At 30.6% G+C, this 11490-nt stretch overlaps 1 long non-coding RNA gene across 1 annotated transcript; it reads left to right on the forward strand.

Annotated features, from left to right (window-relative positions):
* Nucleotides 1-97: 97 nt before the first annotated feature.
* On the forward strand, nucleotides 98-3395 carry LOC123890198. The gene is made up of 2 exons (XR_006802774.1): nucleotides 98-145; nucleotides 2913-3395. It is a non-coding gene; the product is annotated as an uncharacterized LOC123890198 (long non-coding RNA).
* Nucleotides 3396-11490: the final 8095 nt, after the last annotated feature.

The raw sequence follows: 11490 nt of genomic DNA on the forward strand, positions 1-11490 counted from the left end.
AAAATTATCTATCCACTTTTTGCTAAAAAGAAACAAGGTAAGAGAAAGAAAGAAAAGAGGAGCAAGGGAAAAAGAGAGATACACGTACGAGAGGGACAAGAGAAAAAAAAAACTCACAACTGACATAAGATAATTGCTATTCCAAGTAAGGGTGTTTAACAATTCATTTATGTTTCTGAATTTCTGAATAGTATGGGTTTAATTGTTATCCTTCCTTTCCGTTTTTATTTATTACACGTGTTTTTGTTAGTTGTTGTTGTTGTTGTTGTTTTTTTTTGACTAAATAAAAGATATTCATTCATTCAAATTGATAAGAGTATATCGATGCAATACAAATTAAAATCGCTAAAAACAAAAAGGATGAATCTGCGAACAAACTCACAGCATCCGTGTTAATAGCATCAAACGGCATATTGCAAAAGCCTACATATTTGACTATATTGAAGTTTCCGGAACATTCATGTCGCCGGATCTGTAGCGTTGATGGTACAAAAGTCATTGATTGGATCTGCACTGGATCAACCTTAATCTTCAAACCTGAAACAAATGAACACCGCACAAAGACGGGACAACAATACTCCGCACTAAGACGGGATAACAATACTCCGCACTAAGACGGGACAACAATACTGAAAATCAAAACAAATGATAAAATCGCAAAGATGAAAACAAAACTATAAGACTTAAACTATGTGAAAATCACTTATTTGTATTAAAAAGCAAGAAGAAAAAAATGTAAAGGGGTGATTTTAGGCCAAAAATTGACCTAAAACCACCCCTCTATGGGTGAGAGAAGAAGAAGAAAATCAAAAAGAGTTTTAGGGCCGGCGGTGGTTCTTAGAAATCGTATTGTTGATACTCAAATCCACTGTTGTTGTTGTTGTTGTTGTTGTTGTTGTTGTTGTTGTTGTTGTTGTTTGTGCTTGTTTCGGAATCGAGTTTTTATGCCTTAGTCTATTGAATTTTGGGACTGTTGTTGTTGTTTTTGATGTCCACGTTGCTTGAATTCATTTAAATTGAAATACCTTGTGAGTAGTTATTGTACGTTGATGTTAGGGTCCCGTAGGAATAATCACATCAACATTTAGAGACATGTAATTAGAGTTTGGTTTTGAATTACATAATTGAGCAAGCGGAATGATTTTGGAGTTATGGTGATTGGTCACCGATAGAAATTTAGCAAGTGTACTAAATAGTCGTCAAGTAATAAAATTTATAAAGTTCGTATTCGTAGGGATTGTTTCAATCTCGACAAAACAATTAAATTAATTTAGGATTAATAATTAAAATGCAAAGGGGGGAGTTTAACTTGGTTTGAATTTTTATCATAAACTTATAAATAACTTGGGATTCAAATTGAATGAAAGAAAAATGATTGATCCTTTTGGTTCATCTAATTACTGTTTCTCTTGGTAATTTCATGTATGATTACAAATTACTCAATTCAGTTTCACGATTAGATTAAATAAAAAATGATTATGCTCAATGTCTTGGTAACATAATTCTCTCTCTTGATCATCGATTCCTAATGTCTTAGGTAATCTATGATCAATTGAGGTTTACAAACTTTAATCTTTTAATCTCAATTAACAATCCGAAATGTCTTAAGTGAAAGTTAATTGATCAATCATTCCTAGATTGATCATTCATTCCTATCGTCATAGTAAAACAAATAATTGAAATCATTACACAATTGATCAAGTCATGCAAGACATTAAGCACAAGGAATAATTGAAGAAACTAACTTCGTAATTCATTGATCATATCATATGATAATCACATTATTCAAGAAAAATAACAATTAGAATCCCCTAGGACCAATCAAGAATTTAGCTACACATAGTAAAATAGAAATCAATCAACAAAGGAAGAAATTAAAACCAATCTTATGTGCTGCTTGTATCCGTTCCTTCAATTTCCTTCTTCCTCTGCTTCAACTTCCTCGTCCTGTAGCGTGTTGTTGCTGTACGTGATGTGTTGCTCCTCTTGGGCGTGATCCCCTTTTTTTTTTGAACAGTGCGCAGCTCTTTTCTTATATGCCATATGCAATGAATCCTCATGTAACTTCTTGGGCCACTTTGGGATAAGACCACGTTGCATTTTCTTGGGTCATCCATTGGTTTGTTTTCTATTCACACCAACCCATTATACTAAAACACCTATTAATAATTTTTGCACTCAACCATAAACATGTTAAGTTGAACCAAGAAAATAAAAACAACATAAAATATTATTTTAATAGAGAAAAACACTTAATTGACTCAATAAACCAATAATTGCAATTTATTTAAAATGACTCCAAATTAAACACTAAACTAATAAAATGATATTAAAACTTATTAAAAAGACTAAAAATAGCGACTGATGAGGACTCATCAGTCACTAATTTTAGAAGCAAGTGTTGTTGGTGATTCAAAGATGTAATATTAAATTGTTATCACAGGATGGTAGATTAATATTAAGAATGATTTATGTAGTGGCTGAACTAGTTGTGAGGATTATATCGAAGCATTTAAAGTGGGTGCGGTCAAACTTGTCAATTTGTCATAATGTGAGGAAACCTATGGATAAAATTACAATATGGTTCCTACTACTTTAGATAGGTCCTGATTCATACGAGCATGAGGGGCTATTTTGGTGATATTTCTCCGCTGTCTAGTAAGGCTAATTAATTGAGTTCATTGAATTAAAATTGATAATTTGAGTCGCTAAATCATGACGTTTTCGTTGTTGTTAATGATGCTGAACCGTGTTGCTATAATGATGTTGGCGTAATGATGTTATTCGTGTTTTTGAAATAATGACGTTGTTAAATGATGTTGTTAATTAGGAACATGACTATGTATTCATTCATGTGTCTAATGATATCGAGTCCTAATGATGTCGTAATGATGTTGTCAATGATGTTGTAGAATGATGCCGAACTATTGACGTTGATCCCCCATTATGTAAAACTGGTATGACGATGATCCTCCATGATATAAAACTGGAATTTGTGGTGATCCCCCATGATATAAAACTGGAATTAGTATTGATCCTACATGATGTAAAATTGGAATGGATGTTGATATTGTTGACTTATTGTTTTTTTTAATAATTGTGCTTGTTTATGGTTGATATTCTTTGTGATTGTATTACTTACCCCTTGTTGTTTCCCTTTTCTGGCTTGACCCTACGGTGTGCAACCGTAGATTTTCAGGTAGGTGAGAGCAGCACTAGACCTAGTTCGGCGACGGCGTTAGAGAGCTGTCTACTTTATTGCTTTAGTCTATGAGTCGTTTTGTTAGGAAGTTCTATGGGGGAACTATAAATGTCAATTCAATTATTGTATTGCTTTGAGAATTTTAAAAATTGGATTATGTCGTTTCCTTTTAAAACTTTGTTGATTTGGAATTCTTCGGACGATCTATTTTTATTTTAAAAGCTTAATTCTGCTCATTATTATTAACTAATTGATGTGAAGTAGTGTAACACTCTCTTTTAAATAATTTAAGAATCTATTTTATAAATAAAATTAAGGGGTAAAGTTTGGGTGTTACAATATGGGTCACTCAATAAAAGAGGGAAAAAATGATAATGATGTGAAATAAATTTATGTCATATATGTGAGGGTTAAGAGATGAGATTCCTAACGTTAATCATAATTAAAGAAAATGCTTTAGTGGTTGAAAGACTTTATTGTACGCAAAGGAGGCAGGTTCGATTATCATGTTAGACAAATTTGTATTTTTTTAATATAAAGTCTCAGTAAAAAGAGAGGGTGGAAAATTAGGTTTAAGGTTAACATTTCGGAACAAACTTAGAATATAAGAGATATTGCTCGAGGGAATTTTGTTAAGCATACTAAAAAAAAAGATAAACTTAATGTTAGAAAGTAAGATTTTACCCTTTTAAGGTATTGAATGAACAAGTTTCAAAATAAAATTTCGTTATTAATAAATTTAACTAATACAAGCAATTTTAATATTTTTCTAAAATATTTAACTAATTTTATTTTATAGATTCAACATATTTGACTAATTCTAATCTAGTGCATTTACCGACTTTTGTACTACCTTCGTCCATAATAATAAGATCCTGTTTGACAAAAATGTATTATTCATTTACCTTATTTTGACCGTATTTTTTTAATAATATATAAATATAAATAGAATTTTTCTAACATGTGCAACCTTGCACAGGATAAGAAAAATTCATATAAATATTAACATATAACATCTTGTTCAATTTGTTTTAATGAGTATTTTTAAAATATTAAATTTTTATTAATAGACAATTAAAAATATTAGTTATCAAAATTGTACATTGATATACGTACAGTGGTCAAACAGAATCTTATAATTATGAACAAAAATAATATTTTTCTTTTTCTTTTCTACTGTACAATATATATTTTTTTCCTCGAACCAAACACACCTTTGAAAACAACAATAAATATAAATAATGAAGAATTGGCGGCTACAACATTTGTGGGCTGACACAAATAAATCTAAGAGCACCACACGTGTAATAGTCGTAAGCGTGGGCCATTGGAATATAATTATGGTAGTTAGCGTGTCGGATAATGGGAAGAAAATCTAGGTGAGCTCCAACAACTTGTAGTATTTTCTTTATCATCAATGACGTGATTCATAACTTTATGTCTTTATTAGGCTAATGTATTGGAATATAATTACGGTAGTTTTTGTCATAATGATCCCCGATATTAGTTTTTGTCAAAGAACCGTTTGATAAAGATGACGTGGACATTTTGTTGACTTTATTAATCAATACGTGTCACTTTTTTTAAAATTCGATGTCACATAGGCGCGTGCAGTGACCATATTGAAGGTAAAATAGAACAAAAAGGAAGGTAAACATTGAAGAACCAAAATGACCATTTTAGATGAACATTGAGATACTAAATTGACTGAAATAGAAAATAACCTTCAAATATAAAATCCTAAATAAATCTCTATCTTCTTCCTCTTCTCATCTCCATAACCATTTTCGAAAAGTTGAAAGATGAAAGAAGTTCCACCATTTTCGCAGCAAAGAGAGGCTTTAACTACCTAAATTGGAAGTCAATCATCATTCACATGGAAGGTAAAAACTTGATTCATTGATTAATTAATTTATTGTTATAGGAATATCATGTGCACATGCTAGCTATTGCTGCAATTGCCTATAAGAATCACAAAGCTACTCCCTCCTGACACAAATATAAGTAAAAAATGTTGTTTACGCGATTTTTAAGAAATTTAGTTAAGTATAGTTAATTTTCTTGATTTAATGTAAAACATGAGTTAAGTTTATTATATTATCCATTTTGAAAAGTGTAAAAATGAAATAAATGTCTAAAATAAAATAGAATTAAATAATGATATATTAGGAATAGTAATATCAATTATTTTAAAAGTAGTTAATTTTTGCTTATAATAATGACCAAAATTTGAAGTGTTTTTCTTCTTCTTATATTAGTGTCCGGAGGAAGTAAGGATTATTGTAGTGGGTGGTTGACACTTGGTGCATACAAAGCATCATACGTCTGTTTGGTAAAAATAAGCTATAAGCTAGCTGATAGCTGATAAGCTAGCTGATAGCTGAAAAGCTAGCTTATAGCTGATAGCTGAAAAGCTAGCTTATTGAAATTAAAGTGTTTGGTAAAATTAGCTTTTAAAGTGGTTATTAAATATAAAATTACATAATTGATAGTGGGTAGTTTATTTTTTAGAGTGAGTAGTTATTAAATTAAAGGGTAAATGTGGAATAAAATGTAAAAAGCTATAAGCTATAAGCTCAAATGCTACTTGAAATAGCATCTGAAAAAAAGCTATAAGCTAGTACAAAAAGCTTGTTACCAAACACCTCTAATTTTTTGAAACAAGCTTATAAGCTCGTATAATAAGCTATAAGCTAGCTTATTTGTGTTACCAAACAGAGCCAATGTGTTTGCTCTAAGGGTCTGTTTGGTAAAAATAAGCTATAAGCTAGCTGATAACTGATAAGCTAGCTGATAGCTGAAAAGCTAGCTTATAGCTGATAGCTGAAAAGCTAGCTAATTGAAATTAAAGTGTTTGGTAAAATTAGCTTTTGAAGTGGTTAATAAATATAAAATGACATAATTGATAGTGGGTAGTTTATTTTTTAGAGTGGGTAGTTATTAAATTAAAGGGTAAAAATGGAATAAAGTGTAAAAAACTATAAGCTATAAGCTCAAACGCTACTTGAAATAACATCCGGAAAAAAGCTATAAGCTAGTAAAAAAAGCTTGTTACCAAACACCTCTAATTTTTTGAAACAAGCTTATAAGCTCATAGAATAAGCTATAAGCTAGCTTATTTGTGTTACCAAACATACCCTAAACATAATTGTCTTCGTTTCACATAAGCAATCAAGCTTCAACCAAAATGTGAGGATGATGTGGAGAAAATTTTACATAGTACATACAAATTATACAAATTAAACTCTTTGAAAATACTATTTTAGAATCATATTTTAGAAAAGTTTTTAAATTTTTTGGATTTCGAGTTCCAAAAAAAATTATTTACCAAAAATGTTAAATTTTTATTTTACTCTTTTCTTACATAAAAAGCCTCATTTTAATGTTCACTTTAAGCCTCACAACATATTGGGCAGGGCTTGTTCGCGATTTGAATCATATGGGATCGATTGAACATAATTAATTATCCTCTCATTTCTTCCTTTTGGAAATGAGGTGTCGTTGAATATATATATATATATATATAAGGCAAACGTCTGTGGAAAAGTATTTTAGTCTGCAAATACATACATTGCATTATGCATTTATAATATGCTGCTAATCTAGAAGAAAAGATCTTAACTAAATGATATAGAATTTTTCAAAAAAATGGAAAGAAAGGAAAAAAAAAGTCACAAAGAACAGCAATGACAATTAATACAGTCCAAGATGAATTCAACACCGACCTTAATCCTAAATTGATTTAGTATATATTATCGTTATCCTTTGTAGTCAAATGTTTGCTGTCTCATGTCGGTTAGGTTGATGGGTGGGGCTTATGTTATGTCCCCATCTGTATAAAAAAAATAGAATTAAAAAGTTGATTGGTACAAATAAATACTGGACATGATGAAAACTATAAGAAGTCTTCAAAATCTTTATAAGATTATAAAGGTTTTATCATTCACGCTTAAGAATTAAGATCTCTAGGAAGAATTTGTGAGGATAAATAATCCCACATTATTTTGTCAAAAAAAATAAATAAATAAATAATCCCATATTATTATGTTTTTTTAGCAAATTTTGATTATTGAACTTTGAAGTGACGCCAGACGACAAACGAAAATATGCAACTGACAAAGAAATTAAATACATTGAGAAAAGACTCATCTATCTAAAGCCCTTCAAAAAGAGCACATAAGCCTTGCGATGTCAAAGGAAAATTGTGGAACATAACTTTGAGAATTACAAAGAGAAGTCTAAGATAGATAATGATAAATTTTATCTTATTCGCCCACGTAGATATCATAAAACTCATTATAAAAATTGTGGGTATGGATAATATCTTATTAATATTATAGGTAAAATATATTAATTAAAATTTAATAAATAAATATAATTTGCACAAAAATTGATACACCAACTCTTTCTTTCTTTCTTTGTGTGTGAGGTGGGCTTTTTCAATGTACCGGTATTTATTTTGCACGTGTCTCTTACCTTTTCTTTGTACATGTGATTTTTTTTGGTTACATAAGAGAAGAAAAGAAAAGAAGACAACAATGGGATTACTCCCTAATAAACTCTACACCCCAAGCATCATCCAAAAGAGGTCTCAACAAATCACTAGGCGGAGTAGAGATCTTCACCAAAGGCGAGTTCGAGATAGCACCCATTTTTGCCAAAACATCCGCACAAGCATTTCCCTCACGCAGCGTGTGAGTAATAACCACCTCCTAGTCATTTTCTAGCATCCTCCGAATACTATGAATCTCATTAGCAAAACGGTGATGCGCTGTGACGTCTTGCTTGATTAAATTAACTGTGAGCAACGAATCCGAGCAACAGAGAACTTTACGGTAACCATTCTCCCAACATAACTTTAATCCTTGCCATATAGCGATGATTTCAGCACATAAAATATTTTTAACTGTTGCCGCTCCATAAAACCCCAAATAAAATCACCATGGTTGTCTCTTAGCAACCCGCCATAACCTGCAGAATTTATCGAACTTAGCAAGCTTCCATCTACATTAAGACACACGGTATCTGTTGCTGGACGGGACCAGCTCACACGTCTTTGAGAAACAACGCTTTCCCCCATTGATGCTGGAGAATTAAATGTGGCTGCACAAGCTAATACTAGAGAATGAATTTTGGCCACAATAGTATCAACACGTTCTCTATGATGGTTAAACACCAAGTCATTCCTTGCACACCCAATAAACCATATTATAATAAAGATAATATTACCATGTTGTTTTTCCACTTTCTTACACCAGGAAATGCAATCAGCACTTTGAAGAGAAGAAGGGATACCATGTAAACCACACATGTTCCAAACACTAATTGATTCATCACAGAGGAACAAGCAGTGATCAATGGTTTCTGCAGACGCTGAACATCGAGGGCAGAGGTCAGTCGAGCAAACATGTCGATGGTGAAGAATTTCTCTAGTTGGAATAGATTCATGAACTAGCTGCCAGAGGAAAAATTGTATATTCGCCGGAATACAAAGTTGCCAAATCCACTTCCAACCGGTGAGGTTGTTGATATGCATAGGGTCCAGAAGCCAAATATAGGCGTCTTTAGTAGAGTATACGCCTGAGCTAGCATTATGCCAAGTCCAAATATCCGGGAGATCGCTCACAATACAAGGTTGTAGTGATTTGATAGCATCAACCACATATTGAGGGAGATTAGTATAGAGGTGTTGCAGATTCCACTCTCCATTATTCCATACCTCATTAATCTTCAAAGACGTATCATGAATATCAACAAACGGAACTATAGTACATCCTATTATTATTATTATTATTATTATTATTATTATTATTATAAACAAAAATAATTGTTTAGATTTATTTGAAAATTTACAAAAGGGCTACTTCGTAGGAGAATGGATTTTCTATTTTTTTTTTCTTCTCATGTTCTTCAATTTTGTCAATCCTCATCTTTCGATTCACCTTTTTCTTCTTTTCTTCTTCTCTCTCCACCTAAATCAATGGTTAAAAAAAAAATTATATGAATTAATATGAGAGTATCCTCTCTCACTTCATAGTCGGTTCATACTTAATTTGTCTCTTTTTCGGTTCAAAATGTACTAGTACTAATTTGATTTTGACTTTTTGACTTTAGGGAGTAATATTTTCTTGTTTGTGTTTCAACAAGAGTTCGGAAATCTTCAATAGATGCATCTAGCTAATTTGTTTTCGATTGTTTTGAATGGGAGTGTTCTCGGTGAGAAATTTATATTTGATCACATTCATAAAAAAAAAGTATTCGAAAATAAATTAAATAATATTTACTTTTTAAATTACTAAATGATATAATATTTTTATAAGTGTGACCAAATATAATTTTTTTGGTCACATGACCATTTAAAAATATTTGGTTCACTAATTCAACTCAAAGGTTTAGAATTGGTATTTGTAAGTCGAAAATCAAAGGTAAATATGTGGACTTGGACTTGGCCAGTATCACTCACTACTGCCTTACCTTTTCCAAATAATTGAAAGAAAGAAGTTTAAGTACATTACGTTACTTTGTTTATATATATATATATATATATATATATATATATATATATATATATATATATATATATATATATATATATATATATATATATATATATATATATATATATATATACGGGCAAACTTTAATTTGTTGGAAAAATTATGTTACTTTAATTTGCAAGTACATTACATTTTTTTCCTATACGAGGCCTTCGATTATTTAACTAAACCGAAAATGGCATAGCCCTTACAATAAAAAGAAGAACATTAAGAAATTAAAGCTAAGTACAAACTAAGACCCGACAGAAAGATACTATGGTTTTGTTTGGCTAACTTATCAGCAAAAAAAATTGCTTTAATCGGATTACAGCTATCTTTTATATACACAAGTACATTACGTTATACATTTGTCTTCTATTTTGTTGAATATGATGCTTTAGATGAAAATTAAGATCACAAATTAAGGCACTGTTTGGTAAGTCCAATAAGCTAGTTTATAGCTTATTGAACTAGCTTATAAGCTTGTTTGAAAAAAATGTAAAGTGTTTGGTAACGAGCTTCTCTAACTAGCTTATAGCGTTTTTTGAGATGCTATTTCAAGTAGCATATGAGCTTATAGCTTATAGCTTTTTCATTATATTCCATATTTACCCTCATTAATTTTATTTATTTATTTTTAAAAAATTATAATAACTACTCACTAACACTTACAAAAAAAAAACTACCCACTAACCATGTATTTTTATGTCATTTTGTACTTACAACAGCTAAATTTGTCAAACACTTTAATTTTATTCTACTAACTTTTCAGCTATAAGCTACCGGCCATCGGCTATCAGCTATAAGCTAGCTTTTCAGCTATAAGTTAACTTATCAGCTATCAGCTAGCTTATAGCTTATTTTTACCAAACAGAACCTAAGGGTATGTTTGGTAACACAAATAAGCTAGCTTATAGCTTATTATATGAGCTTATAAGCTTGTTTCAAAAAATTAGAGGTGTTTGGTAACAAGCTTTTTTTACTAGCTTATAGCTTTTTTTCAGATGTTATTTCAAGTAGCGTTTGAGCTTATAGCTTATAGCTTTTTACACTTTATTCCATTTTTACCCTTTAATTTAATAACTACCCACTCTAAAAAAGAAACTACCCACTAACAATTTTGTCATTTTATATTTATTAACCACTTTAAAAGCTAATTTTACCAAACACTTTAATTTCAATTAGCTAGCTTTTCAGCTATCAGCTATAAGCTAGCTTTTCAGCTATCAGCTATCAGCTATAAGCTAGCTTTTCAGCTATCAGCTAGCTTATAGCTTATTTTTACCAAACAGACCCTAAATGACACGATTCTTACGTCACAAAAGAACAACATTGACAATTAATCGACCAATGAAGTTTAACACCTACTTTAACCTATTTGATTTATAGGCTGCTTCTAAGGTCGACCGGTTTAGCATATGGTTCATCATGGATAAGGATTTTTTTTTTTTACCAAGGATTTATATCCATTACATTAAGCAAGTTCACTTATGTTATAATGTAGCCCTCACACAAGATCTTTCCCCCTTTCTTCCTACTACTTCTGTCCCAATATATAAGACTTACTTTGATTAAATGTATTATTCATTTATCTTGTTTTGACCATATTTTTTAAATAACATATAGAGATAAATATTAGTAAATGAGATATTATTTGATTTGTTTTGATGAGTATTTTCAAAATATCAAGTTTTTTAAATTTTTACAAATAGACAATTAAAGATATTAGTGATCAAAATTGTGCATTAGCGT

Source organism: Trifolium pratense, linkage group LG6 (genome assembly GCF_020283565.1).
Source record: "Trifolium pratense cultivar HEN17-A07 linkage group LG6, ARS_RC_1.1, whole genome shotgun sequence".
Lineage (NCBI taxonomy): Eukaryota > Viridiplantae > Streptophyta > Magnoliopsida > Fabales > Fabaceae > Trifolium > Trifolium pratense.